Source organism: Mus musculus, chromosome 16 (genome assembly GCF_000001635.26).
Source record: "Mus musculus strain C57BL/6J chromosome 16, GRCm38.p6 C57BL/6J".
In the NCBI taxonomy this organism is placed as follows: Eukaryota; Metazoa; Chordata; class Mammalia; order Rodentia; family Muridae; genus Mus; species Mus musculus.
The window spans coordinates 24,151,930-24,170,336 of record NC_000082.6 but is presented as its reverse complement, the minus strand read 5'-3'; the positions used below and the strand labels follow the sequence as shown (position 1 = coordinate 24,170,336).

The following is an 18,407-nucleotide window of genomic DNA, read 5'->3' as shown; positions in this document are numbered from 1 at the left end:
GAAGGAGATTGGAGCTTACAAGGTTTATATGTAGTCTGGTAGCCTTCATAGTCTCAGATCTTTAGCAACACGTATAGAATGAATTCCATATGTATATTTAAATCACCACCTCTTAAAGCCAGCTGCACATGTGCGCTGCCAACCGGTGGTGGCTACCTCTCATTGAACTCAACCCCTACTATGCAAAGTAGTATTTCCTTTCATTCACTCTAAAATTAATCCTGGCAAACTTTGTGGTAAAGGGGGGCTGTTTTTATGAGATTTGCTGATTAATTGCACAGTTCCATACTATCAAGCATTGTCAAATCCCCACTCCACTGGCTCTTTTTTGATTGGAGAAATGTGTTTCTGCTTGTATACCAACAGCCTTCCATCGCATGTATTATCAGTTCTCCTCGGTTCCTGTCCTACATCCCTGGTTCACTAAATTTTTCTTAAGGTCCTTTAATAGGACCTTCATGTTTTTCTTTTCTGAGACCGCATACTGTTGTCCTGTGCAAAGGGTATCTCACAATTTTTCTATGAAGCATCTGTATTCTTTCTGACAAATGCCAATATTGTTATAAGTATTCAGCTTGAAGAGCCACTGATCTCAGCTTTGTCAGGCTGAACTCAGTGTCTGCCCTGTCCCTATCAGCTGTACCCTGCTGCACATCCACTAACTTCATTCTCTCTTTGGGGTGTGTGTGTGTGTGTGTGTGTGTGTGTGTGTGTGTGTGTATGCACGTAAGCATGCTCACCTGTGCTGGTGGGTGTGGAGGCCAGAGGCTGATGTCAGAATATCAACTTCAATTGTTTCTCAGTTTTTGACACAAGCTCTCTCACTGAACCTGGAGCTTAGTGTGTTGGCTGGCCATTAAGCCCTCAGGATCCACTTATTGGCACCCCTTTTCTCAAAAACCTGGGTTATAGATGCACACCACCAAAGCTGTTTGGTACATAGATGCCAAGGATCTGCACTAAAATCTATACTTGCATACCAAACACTTCACTCACTGAGCCATCTCCCAAATCATGAGCAAAATTCCTGAAAACAAGCAAATGGACAACTGCCTTAACAACCAAAACCCAACCCAACCAACTCCACAACCCTCCACAACAAGAAATACTCAATGCTATAATATTGAGGTCACAGAAATACTTGACCAGGGATACAGAATTTGAGCTGAACTGACTTAAAATCTAAGTCTTGTCAATTTCTAGATTGTGATAACAAGCTATTTGCTAAACTGTCCTCAGTTTTCTAACTCAAAGAAAGAAAAAATAAATCTGACCATTACAAATAGCTGTAGCCATAATTCAATAGGCTAACTATACAGCATGCCTCCTGAAAAATGATACCTGGGTTGATCTCTGGCCTACACAGGTGTGCCCACACACACACGCAGACATGCAGACATGCATGCAGGTAGGAAGTCAATACTTTAAAGCTTAAGAGATTGAAAAAGAATGATGTATCCAAGTTCTTTGACGGGACCTGATAAGGAGGCAGTGTTCAGTATATTTGTGGAAGGGAAATGAAATACATGCAAACACATCAAACATGTCTTAATTTCGGCCTACTGGAATCCATTGTGTTAGAAACAGAAATTGTAATATGTTTTGCCTGAGAGCACTCTGTATTTACTCAAACTGGATTCAGGTGTTACCCCCTGCCCCTCCCACCCCGGGTTTCTTCTGAGACCTCTAAGTCCCTGAGATTTAAAGTCAGGTGATCCTAATGTAAATTCCACCTTTGATTTATTTGCTCTACTTTCTTGGTCCATTAACATTTATTTTTTTTCCTCTCTCTTTTTCTCAGCTATAGCATTGAGATCACAGAAATATTTGACCTGGGACACAGAGTTTACTGCAATTGACTTAAAATTAAAGACTTGTTGATTTCTAGCTTGTAGTAACAGACAGTTTGCTGAACTGTTCTGTTCCTAGTGTGAAGAAAGAAAGAAACGAGGCAAGAAAGAAAAGGAGAAAGAAAGGAAGAAAACCCTACCATGACAGGTAGTACTGGCCATAATTCCACAATATACATTATAACTGTGAATAGCAATTAACGTAGTCCTGGTCACTCAAGAGGCTGATCTCCATGCTATGGGGCCATCCATATGTGTAGCAACTTTAGAGATGCAAGTTATTGGAAGTGTCTATCCACACTGTTTAAGGGAAAGAGTAGATTGGAGATCAGCTGAGGTTCAAGTGCTCTAAGCTTTAGGAAGATGCCATTCCCTGTAGTGTGGGTTCCTGTGTGAAATGGGGATAGATGGAAGGCCTCTCCCTGCTTACCCCATAGAGTGCTTTGAGTGCCCTTGATAGTGGAACTGAACTGTTTCAGAACACTGTTAAAGAACACTGCACCATGTCAGCCAATTCTCTCTCTCTCTCTCTCTCTCTCTCTCTCTCTCTCCCTCTCTCTCTCTCTCTCTCTCTCTCTCTCTCTCTCTCTCTCTCTCTCTGTGTGTGTGTGTGTGTGTGTGTGTCTCTTTCTGTTTTGTTCTTTAAGATAGAGTTTTCCTGTGTAGTTCTGACTCTTCTGGAACTTGCTCTGTAGACCAGGCTGGCCTCGAACTCACAGAGATCCACCTGCCTCTCCCTCCCAAGTGCTGGAGTTAAAGGCCTGTGCCACCACCACCCAGCAGCACCTTGTATTTCTTAACATTGAATTCTGCAAGCTTCAGTCATCCCATCCTAAGAGGTTAGTTCTGATTTCTTAAAGAACACTGGCGTGTTAAAGGCACCAGTCATTTTGCATATTATTATTCCAGGATAACAATTTTTATTATAGATTCCAGACATTGAAGTGGTATTTTCACTAATAATTTCCAGGTGACTCATTATACAGGTGGAATTCCGTGGATAGTGGCACAGTTTCTTTTTTCTTGAGGGGTGATCATTTATTCCAGAGACTTTATATTCTGGACAATAGCTCCACTATTCTGCACACTCCAGAATTCTCAAGTAAATGCTCTGTCATCCTAGTTATCTATGTATTCGGTTTGCCCATTGCGTTTAGCAAAGAGTGCAGTCACACAACCTTGGATTGAGAGACAAGCAGTTTGGATAACCCTACCTGCTACTAATTTCTTAGATGAACCCCAGCAAAGTGTTCATTTCCCTTTGTGACTCAGCAGCTTCATTTGATAGTGGAAGGGATGGGATATAATATCTCAGATATCGCTTTCTATTTTGTCAGTTTGTGATACTAAAATATGATGTCATTCCATGTCTTTCTGGAAAGTTCCCTGATAGAATTGTCTAAAATACCTGATAGTATACTTCTCCTTTCTTGCCTTTTTTTTTTTTTTTTTTTTTTTTTTTTTTTTCACTCCGAAGCTTCTTTTCAAATCTATGCTGAGGACAGATCCCCTAATTAACCATGCTGGATAATATGAAAGACAGTTAAGATTCACGGCCACTTAAACCAGGTAAGAGCCCAAAGGCGACAATAGGAACTCATTTGTACTGATTTTTTTATTATTCAAATAACTTGAAAATCACCACTCTAGTTTCCCTTCTGTTACTGTGAGAAACCATTTTGACCAAAGCAATGTGAGGAGCAAAGACTTAATTGGCTCACCCTGCTAGATTGCTGATGGAAGCCAGGGCAGGAACTCAAGTAGAAACTGGAAGCAGAAATTGTGGAGGAATGCTGCTTTCTGGCTTGCTCCAGGGTCATGCTTAACCAGTTTAGACCTCTTGCCTAGAGAATGCTACTGCCCACAGAACATCAGCCAACAACTGATGTCAAGACACACCCCATTCCCATGGATTTGCACACAGGCCAATCTGTTCAGGACAATCCCTCAGTTGAGACTCCTTTCTTGGGTGACTGTAGGCTGTCAACTTGACAGTTAAAATTAACTAGGATACCTACCAGTAAAATTTAGTGTAAAAGTTAGAAGAGAGATTGCTCTTACTTAAAGCATCGTGCTAGTACTGCACTCTACCTACATGAAGGACTCCTGTGGAAGAAAGAGCCATGCGCTAAACATACCACTAGGGTCCATCTTGATTCTGTTATGTCTTCTATCTTTCGGGCTTTTATTTCTACCTCTTGGACCACGGTAGGGCTTTTCTGAGTAGAAGCAGTATGATGATCATGGTGTTATGATGCAGATTCTAATTCAGAAACGAGACAGACATTTGACTTGAGACACAGAAGGGAAGAGGTAAAAACCTCCAGTGGTTAAGAGGCAAGGAGCCTCAGCACAGCAACACACAGTTTGCCACTGTTTGCAGAGACGTGCGATTGACTATGTGTTTATTGTACAGGTTTTGTCCCGGGTGCCCCACTCGATTGTCACAGAACTGTGTGGCACTCTGCTGGTGAAACTAGGTGAGGGAGAAATGGCCAGTGTGCCAAGAGTATGAACAGACAAGAGCCTCTGGGGCTCATGGGGCCTGGGTTCTGGCTTGTCAGCCAAGGTGCTGCAGCCCATTGGAGGCTGGGCCTGGGCCTGGGCCTGGGCCTGGGTCTGGGCCTGGGCCTGCTGCGGAGGTAGAAGCCTCAGGAGCTGCCTTGGGCAGAGGTGTGGGGGAAGGAAAGTGTTTCAGCACAACACGAGTTTCACTTCCTGCCTCAAACCCAGAGAGTCCTTATATAAATATAGACCTCAGCAGCTGCCTCTCTCGCCCTCTTCTCAGTATTACTCCTGAGGCTAAGCTCTCAGGCAGGCGCCTGTAGCCTCTCACTTTCCCTGGTCCCACAGCACTCACAGCAGGCCCCCTGCCAGGTGGGCGCCCAGGGCAGAAATGAATCACAACCTCTCTCTGGCCCTCCAGCCAGCCATGCCCCGAAGCTCTTGCCTCACTGAGCAAGAGAGGGTGTCCTGACTAGTGGCCCACGTTAATCAAATTAAATCCTGTCCACAGACGTGACGGGCACTCAACCCATCTGTGGAGGCCACAGAAAGCCCCGTCAGCATTTGTATGGGTAACGGGTTGGGCAGCACAGCTCTTGGCATGCTCACCTAGACAAGCATCCCATTCTGTGGACTGCGCTAGACTCTCAGACATTCTCCAAGGCAGCCTGGTTTAAAAAGTTAGCTGAAAGGAAAGGCCAAAATGTGTTCCAGTCTTCATTTGTACCATAAACAAATAAAACAAACAGAGCAGTTGCTAATCTTCAGCCATAAGAAACCTACCTGTGAACATTGCATCATTTGTTAAGCCTGTTTTATTTCTGGAGATCATATCTAGATGAACAAATGAGCAAACTCAGCCACATGACATAATCTCCCCGAACTTCAATATCTTCCTATCAATATTGTCAGGTGGGTAAGAGTGCTTCTTATGCAAGCATGAAGACTTGAGTGAGTATTCAGAAACCCTCATAAAAGGTGTCAAGTATAGAGAACCAAAGTAGGCCACTATGATTATAAGCGGGACTTTTGTCTGAGGATGGCTCTGAGGTGATTTGTTGTCAAATTTGTCTCCTGAGAGTGACTGATTTCTCATCTGTCTTTTATTCATCAGTCCAATAAGCATCCTTTACATCAGAAAACATACAGTGCAAAGAAAGGAGATGGCCCAGTGCTCAGAGGCCAGCTCCATTTCCTGTTACCACTGTTCCAAGGTCGTGAACTCTTCCCGATTCTGAGTCACATAGAGGTCTCTAAAGTCTAAACGTGGGGCTTGTGATACGGAAAGGTTGTCTGTGATCAGCCCAGTGTCAGCAGTGTTTGAAAGAGAAGGGATTTCTGTCAAGGGGCAGACCCCAAACTAGCAGTAAGAGCAGACTTTTGCTGTAGACAGCTGGCATGCCAGAGAAGTGAAGCCTGTGTAAATATCAGTAGTGTACACACGCTCTCTGCTTTGGTGATTTCTGTTTTGGAAGACAGGGTCTCTCACATGGGCTACTGCACCTGGTTTTGTTCTCAGCTTTGTATCTGTTCCATAAAGGGTTCATTAGGACAAATTGTCTCCAAGGCTTCATTCTTGAGCACTCTATGAACCAAATGACAATTTAGGAGGGGGGACAAAAACTGAACCATACTAAGATACCTATTACCAGTCAATATGTGACACTGGACATCTCAGACAGTGTTGGAATTCCAAGACCACTTCCTGGATCTTCCATCTTAAGTGGAACCTTCTGCTTCCCAGCTTATACTCAGTCACATCAGGAGAAAGGCAGGGAGGATGTTGCATGTACAGGGGGAGTTTAAATCCACTTGTAATTGATAGACAGTAAACAGAAAATCACAAAATCTTATAATGCCTTCTGCCTACTGGGAGTCTTTCCACCAATGAGCTGTTCCTCAGATCTCACTTGGGAGTCCCCTCTCACTGGGAGTGGGAGGTAGGAAGTATAAGCAGTGATGTTGAGCCATGCCATGACAATCTGCACCTCTGCTAGTGACTGGCTAGACAACAGCCATTCATCCCTTCACCTTGCAGGAAGCATCTACAGAGCCACAACCATGTATAGACATCCGAGACAGTGAGCAGGGGCTAATCCAGCTTTGTGCTTCTGCAAAGCATGTGGTCCGTCTTTGTTTCCTCAGCACCTGAGCATGGCCTTGCGCCAAGGAGGCACACATTACAGTAGTGGAGTCCTTGGGTAAGTTATGTCTCCTTAGCGATTGCCAAGGCCTGATTCTGATGTTACATGGTGCCTTGCAATGGGAGAGGTCTACATATAGAGACAGAGCAAAAGTCACAGAACAATCAGCAGCAGAGGTTAAATGAAACCACGAAGCCTCCAGGGAGGGTATGAACCAGTACATCCCTGCCTCCCCAGCTGGCCCAGATATACTCAAGCTCGGCAGGGACCAGAGCATAGTTTTGGGTCTGTAAAGACCCATACAGAACCCTTTGTGGAGATGGGACTTACATGAAGACATGATGTGCAATGTCCCAGCTGTTCCAAAGATTCAAACTTGACAGAGAATGTTAATCACACTATGCACAGAAAACCGGGTTTATTCAGGTCTTGTTGCCTTCCCTCCCCCAAGCTTTACCTGCGTCACCCCAAAGTCTCACAGGATAGCAACACCTACCTCACATTTAACTGGGCTGACTGAATGTGAAAACTCACGTAAGAGGTCTTGGTAAACTCTAAAGTGCTTCATACATGGAAAATAGATTTATTATTGATGGAGGAGGGAGAAATATTGGTACCTAAGGAAATCAACAGTCACAACCCAACTAGATTGCTGTGTAACTGGTTCAGAAGTGAGTGTAAAATCCAGCTCATATCAGTCTCATGGGGTAAGACGATCACCATTCCCGTCCTACGGATGATGCTATGAAGGGTAGGCAAGCAAGCAGCTTGATTAATGTCCTCATCAGTAAGTGGCAAAGCTGGGACTCACAGAAGGTAGCCTGTTTGCAATGCTCTTAACAAGTGTGCTCTCCTACTTCCTGTAAGAAAAAAAAAGTAATCCAGGTTAATTCTACCCAGGGAAGATAATCTGAATGCTGGACCAAGGACAGGGTACGTGAAAGTGAAGCACCTACCTTCAGCAGACAGTGGAAGCAAGTCTATGATCAAGATGGACTCCAGATCAGGCTCAAAGCCGACAAGTCAGACACTCATGGTGAAGGGTCTTGAATGCCATGCTAGTGTCATTAGATGGGACTTTAGCCTAGAGTTGGACACATATATGTGTGATTGTGTGGAATGGAAGGAACACTAAATCAGAAGAGAACAGTTTACCTCAGACTCATACTGTGGCCATAACTGGAGGACCTATGAAGATGAACAGAGATGAAATATAAACTTCAAGGCGGGCCTCTCATGCAGAAGAAAGGCAAGTGAAACTTCATGGATTTATTCTATCTGTGAAGCTCACATGATGGAGAGTTGGGGGTACACAGGAGGCTGGGTTGAAGGGACAATTCAGAGGGATCCTTCCCATCTCACACATGACTTCCCTGCACCATAATTGGTGTGACACCTTCACTTCTGGGAACTCTTTCAGTTGTAGAAATGCTTTATCTGACCAGACAGTCCCCTCGATACTCTTCACAGAGATTCTATTGTTAATGTGAACTATTGTTTTGTTTTTCTTTCTTTTAGCATCAAGTGCTTCCACCTTGTCTTTTTTTGGGGGGGGGGGTGTTGTTTGTTTGTTTGTTTTACAATCTAAGCAAGTCTTTGTCTCAGAATCCCCTCCCCATATTGGTAACCTCCAGGGGCCAAGACTGGTCTTAGTTGCCAACTAAGGATCTTTGATGTGATCAGAAAGATCATATCTGAGAGTCTTAGGACTAAAGAGACCAAGACGGGCAAACAAAGATAGTTCAGGGGAAGGGAGCCAGTCTGGCAGGTGACATCTAATGTTTATTGTTTAAAGATATGAGGTTGCTATATGAATGCTCTCATCAGCCAAACCCAAGAACAGAGTTTCCATGATAACTGTTGGTCAGAAAATGGAACAAGGGACCCAAATCAGCTGTAGTTCTTCCAAGTAACTGAGACCTCACAGATCATTTCTGTAGCCTGCAAACAGCACATTATTGGTGTTAAGCAATGAAATTCATAAGTGAACAATGTAGAACTCCTGCCTCTGGGGGCGGGGGGTGTCACACTTTAAGGGGACAGATAAGGGAGAAGCTATATGTCTGTCATATTACTATATGTTATATATATATATGTTATACTTACAGATTATCTTCAGTGTATACATAGGGAGCCACTAGTTTACCTAACCTTCATGAAATCATCATTACACATGGTTTTGCATAACACCATGTCCCTTGTGTTTAGAATAGGGCCTGGGAAAGCCTCAATAAATATTTATCATATTATAATATATAAATGAGCAGATGCATAGATAAGTACCAGATAGTATTGGGTCTAAAACAGGAATAGGTCCCTCTGCCCTTCGACTGAACACTTTACTCAGTATGACAAGGTGAGCCCCATATTATAATGACTCCAGTGTGAGGCTTGACTAATTGAGGATAGCACAATGTCATTTCCTATTTTATATGCTAACGCTGTCCATTCCAGTGCTGGTTTCTTGGCTACAGGACAATAGTCTTTGACCCAATCTTTCAGGAGCCTGATCTTGGAAGGAAATGACCTTGTCACAAATCCTGCTCCTGTCCTTAGCCATTCAGGGAACCTGGACAAGCCACTTCTTGTCTTTGAATTTCATGTGATAAAGGAAGGAAATATCATATCTGTCTTGGCATAGTTGCTAAATCATTTCATTCTGGGCAAGAGACTGGTCTTGTTGAGAAAGGATCTAAATTCAGCCACCAGGCTCATTCCTGAAATGGCAGGATCTTTGAGAGCATTTGTGTTGAAGCTTCAGCCCGAGAGAACAGTTGACACAGTGGTATTTGAACCTGTGAACTTTGAGCTTAAAAGTAAGAGTTCACCTTTCTCTACTGTTACAGTGTTGGCCAAGTGTGGCTGCCTGTGTAGAGAACCGGAAACCTCATATGAGGTTGCACTGATCTCACAGAGGTGCCTTCCCCAGCTCCACCTCCAGATATTCCATGGGGGGGGGGTGTTGATGTGAGGAGGAGGAGTTACCCATGCCTAGCGTCTATGATGAGGTCAAGTATATATACCCGTGGGGGCGTGCAGGGGGAGAGAAAGAGAGGAGAGAGAGGAGGGCAGTGGGAGAGAGAGAAGGTTAGAGAGGAGAGAGAGAGAGAGAGAGAGAGAGAGAGAGAGAGAGAGAGAGATGGGTGGTAGGATTCTAGCCTGCTGATGCAAATCTGGTTCACATTTATGTTTTGTTAGCCAGAAGGAAAAGGATCTATAACCACACCAAGGCTTTTCTGTGAGAAAGTTTAAGGTCATTGCCTTTTTCAGGAAACTGCCAGTTTCCCTGTCAGCAGTAAAATTCTGGTGATGTTTTACACACCTTCCTGCATGTGCCAGAATGATTAGGGCCTTGTATGGGTGGTATATAGGTGAGACGCGACCTTTCCATAGGAAAGAACACTCATAGCTAAAGCCTGTGTGTAGAAGCTTCAGCCTGGAGCTGATAAAGATGGCGGTCACGGGACGATTTTGTGTGTGTCATGTAATGCAAGAGGGACATAGCAGGCACCTCAGAACTCTTGAAGTACTGACATTGGCTAGACCCTTCCCAATGTTTATCAAAGCCTGAAAACAAATGACTGTCTGCAGCTATCAATTCTAATGTCACCTTCCAACCCTGAGCTCAGCACATCCCCTCCTAAAGAGAGAATTCACTTTGGTTACAGATGTCTTTGCTTCTCTGCAGTTCTTCACAGTTACTGTCCATTGGTACTCGACAGTCAGGTGCTAGAAATGACATATGTCCTTTCGTCAGAGGGGATTATTTCCCCAGGGCCATTGTTTCCCAGGTAGGCATAAAGCAGATCTCTCAACTTTCAGGTTGGCAGGATCTAGAAGACTTTCTAATGCTGTCTTCACCACTCCCCCTTGTCTTCTTTGTTCCACAAAATTGCAAACCATCTGGGCCTACTGTGTCCATTATCTTTACCCTTGCTTCTCTTATGGACCGCTCTTGGGTAGCCTTCTCCAGTGTGTGTGTGTGTGTGTGTGTGTGTGTGTGTGTGTGTGTGACACACATGTTATCATAGCAGTCTGAGGACAAGAGGATTAAAAGTTGAATCAGCCTGGGCTACATAGTAGATTCCAGGCAGCCTGGGCTACAACTAAGAGCCTATTTCAAGATACATACATACACACATACATACATACATACATACATACACACACACACACATGCATCTTGTAATCTGATTATTGAGTATCTGAATTTGTTTTGAGCAAGGATTTTCTGAGCTTTCCTTACTGTGCTCTTGTTGGCTGATTTCCTAACCACAGAAAATAACCATGATGTCATTACTGATGTCATACATGGAAGAAGTAAAGCTCCAAGAAGTTCAAGAGTCTCACCTGGTGACACAACAGGCTGTCAACAAGCTAGGTCTGACGCCATGACCCTCCTCCCCGTGGACTTCCAGGGGGGCCAAGTGTCCTTCAGTTCACAAGATCTGACTGGTAAATTTCAGAAGTCCTGTCAGCTGGCTTGAAAGCATTATTTTAAATCACAATAATTAATTCACAGAACCAAAAAAAAATTTAGCAAAATGATTCTAAATGCTGACAACTTGCTGTTTCTTATTTATTTTGGCATATTGTTAGTAAGTATACACTGGTGTTACTTATGTTATTTGTGCTTAGATGGTACACAGTGGAGCAGAGCTGGTGTCTCTTGCATATTTTATGTTCAGGGATGTTCCACTGCTAGCTTGAACTTGGTCGTGACGGAAGTTTTCACCGCAGACACTAGCAAACAGAACAAATGGGGGCTTCCTAACTGTGAACCAGTTACTAAACATTTGAAGCCCAGCACTGGCCTGAAAGGCAGATTATACAGCAGTAAGCAACAGGCTTTGAGCCCAAGGCACACATAAGCCCTTTCATTCTTGGCTTAACTTCCATGCAGTCCAGCCCAATTTTGGGCCATCATAGACAAGCTGCCTCCTGGGATTAGAAAACTGCCCTTTACAAGGTTTATTCAGCCTTCAGGGTTGGATCAAACATAAATCTGTGTAGTGAAGCTCTTCCTATAGCCATATGTCCTATATCTCTATCACAAACATAATTGTATATCCACCACTCATTGTACACAGGAATATCTGTGACATAGTTTTAGTAGGGTAAATGGGAGTTCTGAAATATTAATGTAAATTTATTTACCCAATTTTACATTACTATAACAACCCATTGTTTTATCAGTTAACCTCAAAGTTTGATTTCATGTGGTTTCTCTCCCATGTATATTTTATAGGGTCTCATGAAATAAGAACCACACTTAGGCTCAGAGGTTGTGGAAATTGGCAATGGTGCTTTAATTCAAGAATTCCGTAAGTGTGGGGTCTCTGTCTCTTCATCATTCTAAAGCTGAATGTGATCTGGGTGCTTTTGACAATGCTTCTGCCTCTATTGCACATGATTCTACACATCTGTTCTCTCCTGCAGAGCTCAACTCCCACACTCCACACTGTGGGGCACTGAAGTTAATGACCTCTTTGAAGTCTTTCGTAGCTGCATACGCTTGCAGACTAGCATGGAAGGCCATGCTTTACACTAGACGTGTCATTTCTAGCAGATAGCTTCAGCCTTACCTCCATTGCCAGCTTACCTGCTGATCACCCTGATGCCAAGAAAAGACTTGAAGAGACGGAGGCTTCCTGGTCACTGCTGTAGGGGCAAACTGCAGCTGACCTCAAGCCAAAAGGAAGGGGAGAGCCCATGAGCTGTTACCTTTTAACAATCTAGAAGATTAAAGAAGAATGGTTGAAATCTGTACTAGAGTTTTTGATTTGGCATCCTTGGTTGACCAGAGAAAAGGAGAAGGAAGAAGGAAGGCGTAAGATGTGAGGCAGGAGGTACCTCCTATTGGATTAGAAAGAGGAAATAATGGTAACTGTGCATGGGCCTCTAGTGTAATCCTCATGGTCCAGAGAGTGCACAAAGCAAGCAGCCCAGATAGAGCATCTGCTACCTTATATCTGGGTTACGCCTCACCATGAACCTGTTGGTCTCTTGTGTCTGCATGGAGAATCAGGAAGTGTCCTTAACTTTTTATCCTCACATCTCAGCACTCCATTCTTCAGGTTCTAGGCTTATAAGCACCATGGCTTCCATGTTCTGATCCACAAGACAACTTTGTCGAACAGACACTAACTTTAAAAAACAAAAACAAAAACAAAAAACAGAGAAATAATTGAAGATTCTATTAGGAAACTAGACCAGACATACTGGTACATGTCTACTCCCAGTATTCATGAGGCTTAGGTGAAAGGGTCACACTCAAGTTGAGGAAAACATGGGCTACAGAGAGAGGTCTTGTCTCAAAACTAAATAAATAGGCAGGGAATGGACTCACAACCACCAGGGTGTTGAGCAGAGACCAAGTTGGGCTTGCTCTTTTGCGTCTGCTATTGGTGTGCTTTTCCAGCTTCCAATGACCTCAAGTACTTATGTCAGAACTGTTAACTGGGGTGAGAAATCTTTGAACTGCTGCTTGCTTGGGAACCCACAACACCATGCTGGAGAAAGAAAGGCTTGATCAACTCATGGGTCCAGCCTTTGCTGGAAGTAGAAAGGGAACCCCCTCAAGTTTCAGGTGAGAAATGGAGTCCCTAAAGACAGGTGTCATGTCCAATGTCATGCAGAGTGAGGATTGAGGCTGGGACACTCACATGAACCTCATGTCTCCACCTGCTTGTCAGTTGTCATATACCCAAACATCCTTCACGCTTGCCCTCCTCTAGCTACCGGCTACAAAAAAAAAAAAAAAAAAAAAAAAAAAAAAAAAAAAAAAAAAAAATCAGTACTGACAAATCCTTGACCATGGTTGCAAGGACAGTGCAACATTGTCTGCCAGCTTGGGAATGGACTAAGGAAATGGGGACAGAGGGAGGCAAGCATGCTCCAATCTCAGCTGTCACTTTGCATTTCATCTGCCCCGTGCCAGGCACTGGATTTATTGCTGGTGAGAAAGATGACTCATGTTCTTCTGATGCCAAGCAACTAATTTATCTCGCTATGGCTTGGTAGGCACAAACGTTTAGTGTGTGATCAAAAATAGAGACCACCTGTCACCCAGTACCTTGGAACTGGTCGTCAAGCCTGAGAACTTACTCAAACATTTAGCCCAAATACAACCAGAAGACTTTGTTTTAGGATTCATCTTTTGTAACACCGGTACAGAAACGAGAAGAAATGTAACAGAGAGAGGCATCTCACTTGGAAGTCACCTATAGGGTTTATTCCCATTTGAGTTATTATATCGACTGGCTTGCTTTCTTTCTTTCTTTCTTTCTTTCTTTCTTTCTTTCTTTCTTTCTTTCTTTCTTTCTTTCTTTCTTCCTTCCTTCCTTCCTTCCTTCCTTCCTTTCTTTCTTTCTTTCTTTCTTTCTTTCTTTCTTTCTTTCTTTCTTTTTTGGCTGGGACAAGAGATTCCTTTTCTTTGAGCCACATTATCACTATCTCCTGGAAAGGGTTAAAGTAGAAAAACTTTGGAGGATTATCTCTTTTCTTTTCTTTTCTTTCTTTTTTTTTTAAGCCACACTTTTGTTAATTCTTAAAGAGTTTTATACAATTTATCTTCTCCATAGCTTCATCCAGATCTATCCTCTCCTCTCTCTCTATTTCGTGTCCTCTTTCTGTTTTACGTTCTCATACAGCAGATGCTCTGGTCCTCCAGCTTTTTCTATCTTTCTGTCCCTCTTCCATGATGTTCCCTGAACCTTATGTGTAAGGGACATGCTGTAAATGTATATTAGCTGCGTCTGATCACCCTGCAGTCAGCTGATCTTTGCATTTTGACCTGTTATGGCTTCCTATAATGATCTCCATCTACTGCAAAAAGAAACTTCTTTTCTGAAGTGGAGAAAACTACTTTTATCTGTGGGTATAAGGCAGGCATGTAGAATGCAGATAGGAATGATAGGAGTTTAGGAAAGTGGCAATAGTTGGTTCCCCTCTAGCTTCCAAGGCCTCGCCAGTCAGAGGCTGTGATTTATTTCGATAGGCTCTTGAAATGATCATAATTTATACAGAGGCATCCACTGTATATTTTCCCCCATAAGATTCACACTATGCTAGAGCCTTCTCTATGCTATGGGAAAACAGCCTAATTTCAATACTGCCCAACAGCCTGTCTCATGCAGTTTCTCTAACACATACACCCAAACACACACACACACACACACACACACAGAGAGAGAGAGACAGACACAAATAAAGACAGACACACACACACAGAGACAGAGACACAGACAGAGAGACAGACACTCACAAAGACAGACAGACAGGCAGGCAGGCAGGCAGGCACACACGTGCACACACACACACACACACACACACACACACACACACACACTCCTAAAGTCACAAGCACACACACACACAGATACAATTCTGTCTGCAGAAACTAGACTGTTTTCCAAGCCTCTAGGAGTACCAAATGCTCTTTAGAAACTGAAATTACTTTGGAGATAACAGACTCAAGAATGTGGGTGTAAAGTACAAATAATAGGCAAGTTCATACTGAAATCTTTACTTTTAGGAGTCGTGGGCTTTCCTCCTCACTTTTTTTTTTTCTTTTTCCAAAAGCGTCATCACCATTTATGTGGTTTGTAAATGATATTTCCTCTGGAAATTAGACATCACAACATAAAATGCAAAATTGCAATCAATTAAATAGATGAAAAGCTCAAATTACTTTTAGTCCAGGTTAAGTCCTCTTTGGGCATGGCAGACTACAAGAAAGAATTTGCTTTGAGTCACATATTTTACATAAACCAAAGAGGTTACCCCTAAGAATGACTGTCTGGCTTATACTCCCCGCCCCCATGGTGCCCCACATACTGTAACAGGAAGACGTTAGCAGTTTCAAGACTTAAACTTTCTCTCAATTTTTTTCTTCACTTAAACCAAGCAAAGTGTCTCCAGTAAAAAAATACTGATCACCCTGTTGCTTGCAGTGGGTCATGGGCTACTCATCTTTTAGATAAAGGGATAAAGACTGACTATTCCCTTCATACCAAAGGGTGCCAGGCAGTGAGGAGAAGCTTGCCCTCTTGGACCCAGCTTCGTTTCTCTGATTCTGTAGTGATAAGGGCATCACTTGCTAGAGGTCAGCCAAGATTAGGGTCTTAGGGATTATCTTAGTTTGCCCTAAAATCTCTCCATGATTACAGAACACCGTAAGAGAAAGGACTTGCCCAAGGTCACTCAGGGGTCAGGTGGTTGAATCACAGTCCAGGATAGTGATAAAAGGACAAAAGGTTAAAACTCTGGCCCATAATAATGACCTCAGAAACATCAGAGTGCTCATAAAATAATTAAAATATGATGACACCACGCAGTAGTTTTGACCTGACAAGACAGTTAAGTAGATTAATAAGCTAATAGAGGTGAAATGTCTATGTAAAAATTTTTAAGCAAATGGATAAAAACCCTATAGAACATCCACTGAAGAAAAAAAAAGAAAGAAAGAAAGAAAGAAAGAAAGAAAGAAAGAAAGAAAGAAAGAAAGAAAATCAGGGTTCTTCCCCACTTGCAAATAAAACAGTATACCCAGGTTTTTGTTTTGTTTTTGAAGCAGTGCCTCCTCTATCCCAGGCTGGTAATGAGGTCACTTTGTAGCCATCTTACTGACTCCACCTCCTGGGTGCTTGGATTACAGGCATGGCCCACCACATCTGGTATATGTGGTACTGGGGTCAAACGCAGTGCTTCCTGCATTGCTGGCAAGCAATCTACAACTAAGCTATAGCCCTGCTTTGATGCCTGCTGTAAATGTCTGTAGGGGTACAGCAGCCCTCTTTCCCCCACAAGTTTCCTTATATTGCTCAGTCCTACATGTTTTGTGGCCTTCTAGAACTGAAGGTAACTGTGTCAGCCTGTGAGAAACAGTTGAGAAACCTGCGGCCAGGCACCAGTTTTGTCTATTGTGTCTATTGTAAGAAACATTGATTTTCTGCGTTATTTATTGACATAGTTCCCTAAACTTAAGGGAAGAGGTCCAAACTTTGAGTGGAGTCTTTCCAAGAGAAGAGGTAAATAGTATCTGTGACATTCCAAAGATTTACCCTTTGGAGAAACTGGGAGAGAGGGAGGGGAAGAGGGAGAGGGGGAGGGGGAGGGGGAAGGGGAGGGGGAGAGGGAGGAGGAGGAGGGAGAGGGAGGGGGAGAAGGAGAGGGGGAGGAGGAGGGGAGAGGGGAGAGGAGGAGGGGGAGAGGGGAGAGGGGAGAGGGGAGAGGGGAGAGGGGAGAGGGGAGAGGGGAGAGGGGAGAGGGGAGAGGGATGCATTCCACACTTGGTGTAGGATCAGACTTGATTGGAGCAGACCAGAGGAGGAAGTTGCTACTAGACAGAATATAGTTAAGAGCTTTTGAATCATCTAAACTGATAGGACAGGGAGCTGCCCTAGGATGAGAATCTCACCCCAGAAGCAGTTCCACAGAGGCAATAGAAAGGATGCTAAATGGAAAAAGACAAGGCAAGAGGGTTTCAGGATATAAAAATGTCCCAGTTGGTATCCTATGAATCTCTCCAAAAGTCTAACATTTCTTTCTCTGAACAAGGGAATGTTCTAGAACAGCCATGGGAACAGAATGGCAATAGGTAGATTGAAACTTGGACAAGCTCATCTCTCTTCTCCCACTGTAAGAGAACCATGGGATTCTGCTCTCCAAAAAAAGAAAAAGAAAAAAAGAAAAGATAGTAAAGAACCAAGACAATCCAAGGCACTGTCCTAATTCCTAAGTTCAGATAATATGTGTAAGTCTTTGCTTTCAAATGGACTGTGGGAACTTTTATAAAACCACAGTTCCCTTGGCTGCTGTGTTAGGACCTAGTCTATCACATGTATAGTCAGTGTATAGTCAGTATCACTCAGCTTCAGGTGGGACTGGGCTTGAAGGACCACACTGCATGGCCTAGCATGTGAAACACCAGCAGAGGGTAGGGTTGGGGATTTGTAGGGCTGGGGTGGTCATAAAACCTTTGTCAGAATTTGTCCTGCTCCCTTGAGAGACCAATGGGATCATCAAGGATGTCTCTACTGCCCATCGTAATAACACTACAGGATGCTTATCTTTCATGGTCTAGGACCAAGTTGGAGGACTAATATATATCTGTAGTCCCCTCTCTCGTAGACCTATGAAGTCTTATTGATAATGGTGCTTTCCTCTTACTTATTTTACCATGGAAGTCAGGTGGCTGTTTTTGCCTAACAGTACTGCCATCCTGGGCACTCAGGCTGCAGAGCAAATACTTTGAATTCAGCAGTTACTCATGCACAGAGTGCTGGAAATGCAAGCAGCACTAAATTTAATAGCATTTCTTCATCTTTAGAGTAATGAAAACTGAGGCCTAGAGGGGTTGTGTAAATGTAATTATCCATTAGCCATTAACCTTGACCTGCATGATCTTAAGACTTAAAAGGTCAACAGATGTCTAGAGCTTTAGATTGTGGGCTACAGTGCACTAAAGAATTATACATAAGGTTTGATGGAAGTTACCGGAAGACTGGACTTGGGAACCATATCACTGAGGTGTAGATTTCTCACTGTTACTGCGCAGGCCCATCTTTCCACTCTCAGTAGCTCTGGGTCCTGTCATCTCTAAAGTGTGGAGGGTAAGGCTTGTATGACTGATCTCAGAAGTTCTGGTAAGCATCAGGAGAGAGAAAGGATGTGAAAGTTGTTTGTACTTGCTATGTAAGTGCAGGAATCCTTCTTCCTGCTAACAGGTTGATGCTGCAGGCAGAGCTCAGAGGATGTGTCTGTTTTCAGTGGCCTCTCTCCTCCTGAGGGTACTTTGCATGAATCTGTCCGCAGCGTTCATCTTTTAACCGCTGTCACGAGCTAACAAGGTGTCAGTCACTCTCACCGAGCCACTTATCGTATGGCATGGGATAACCGAACCTAC

At 43.4% G+C, this 18,407-nt stretch overlaps 1 long non-coding RNA gene across 1 annotated transcript; it reads left to right on the top strand.

Moving 5' to 3' along the window:
* The first annotated feature begins 10,777 nt into the window (after positions 1–10,777).
* Positions 10,778–12,188, top strand: Gm32126. The gene is made up of 3 exons (XR_384786.2): positions 10,778–10,954; positions 11,748–11,823; positions 11,939–12,188. It is a non-coding gene; the product is annotated as a predicted gene, 32126 (long non-coding RNA).
* The last annotated feature ends 6,219 nt before the right edge of the window (positions 12,189–18,407 follow it).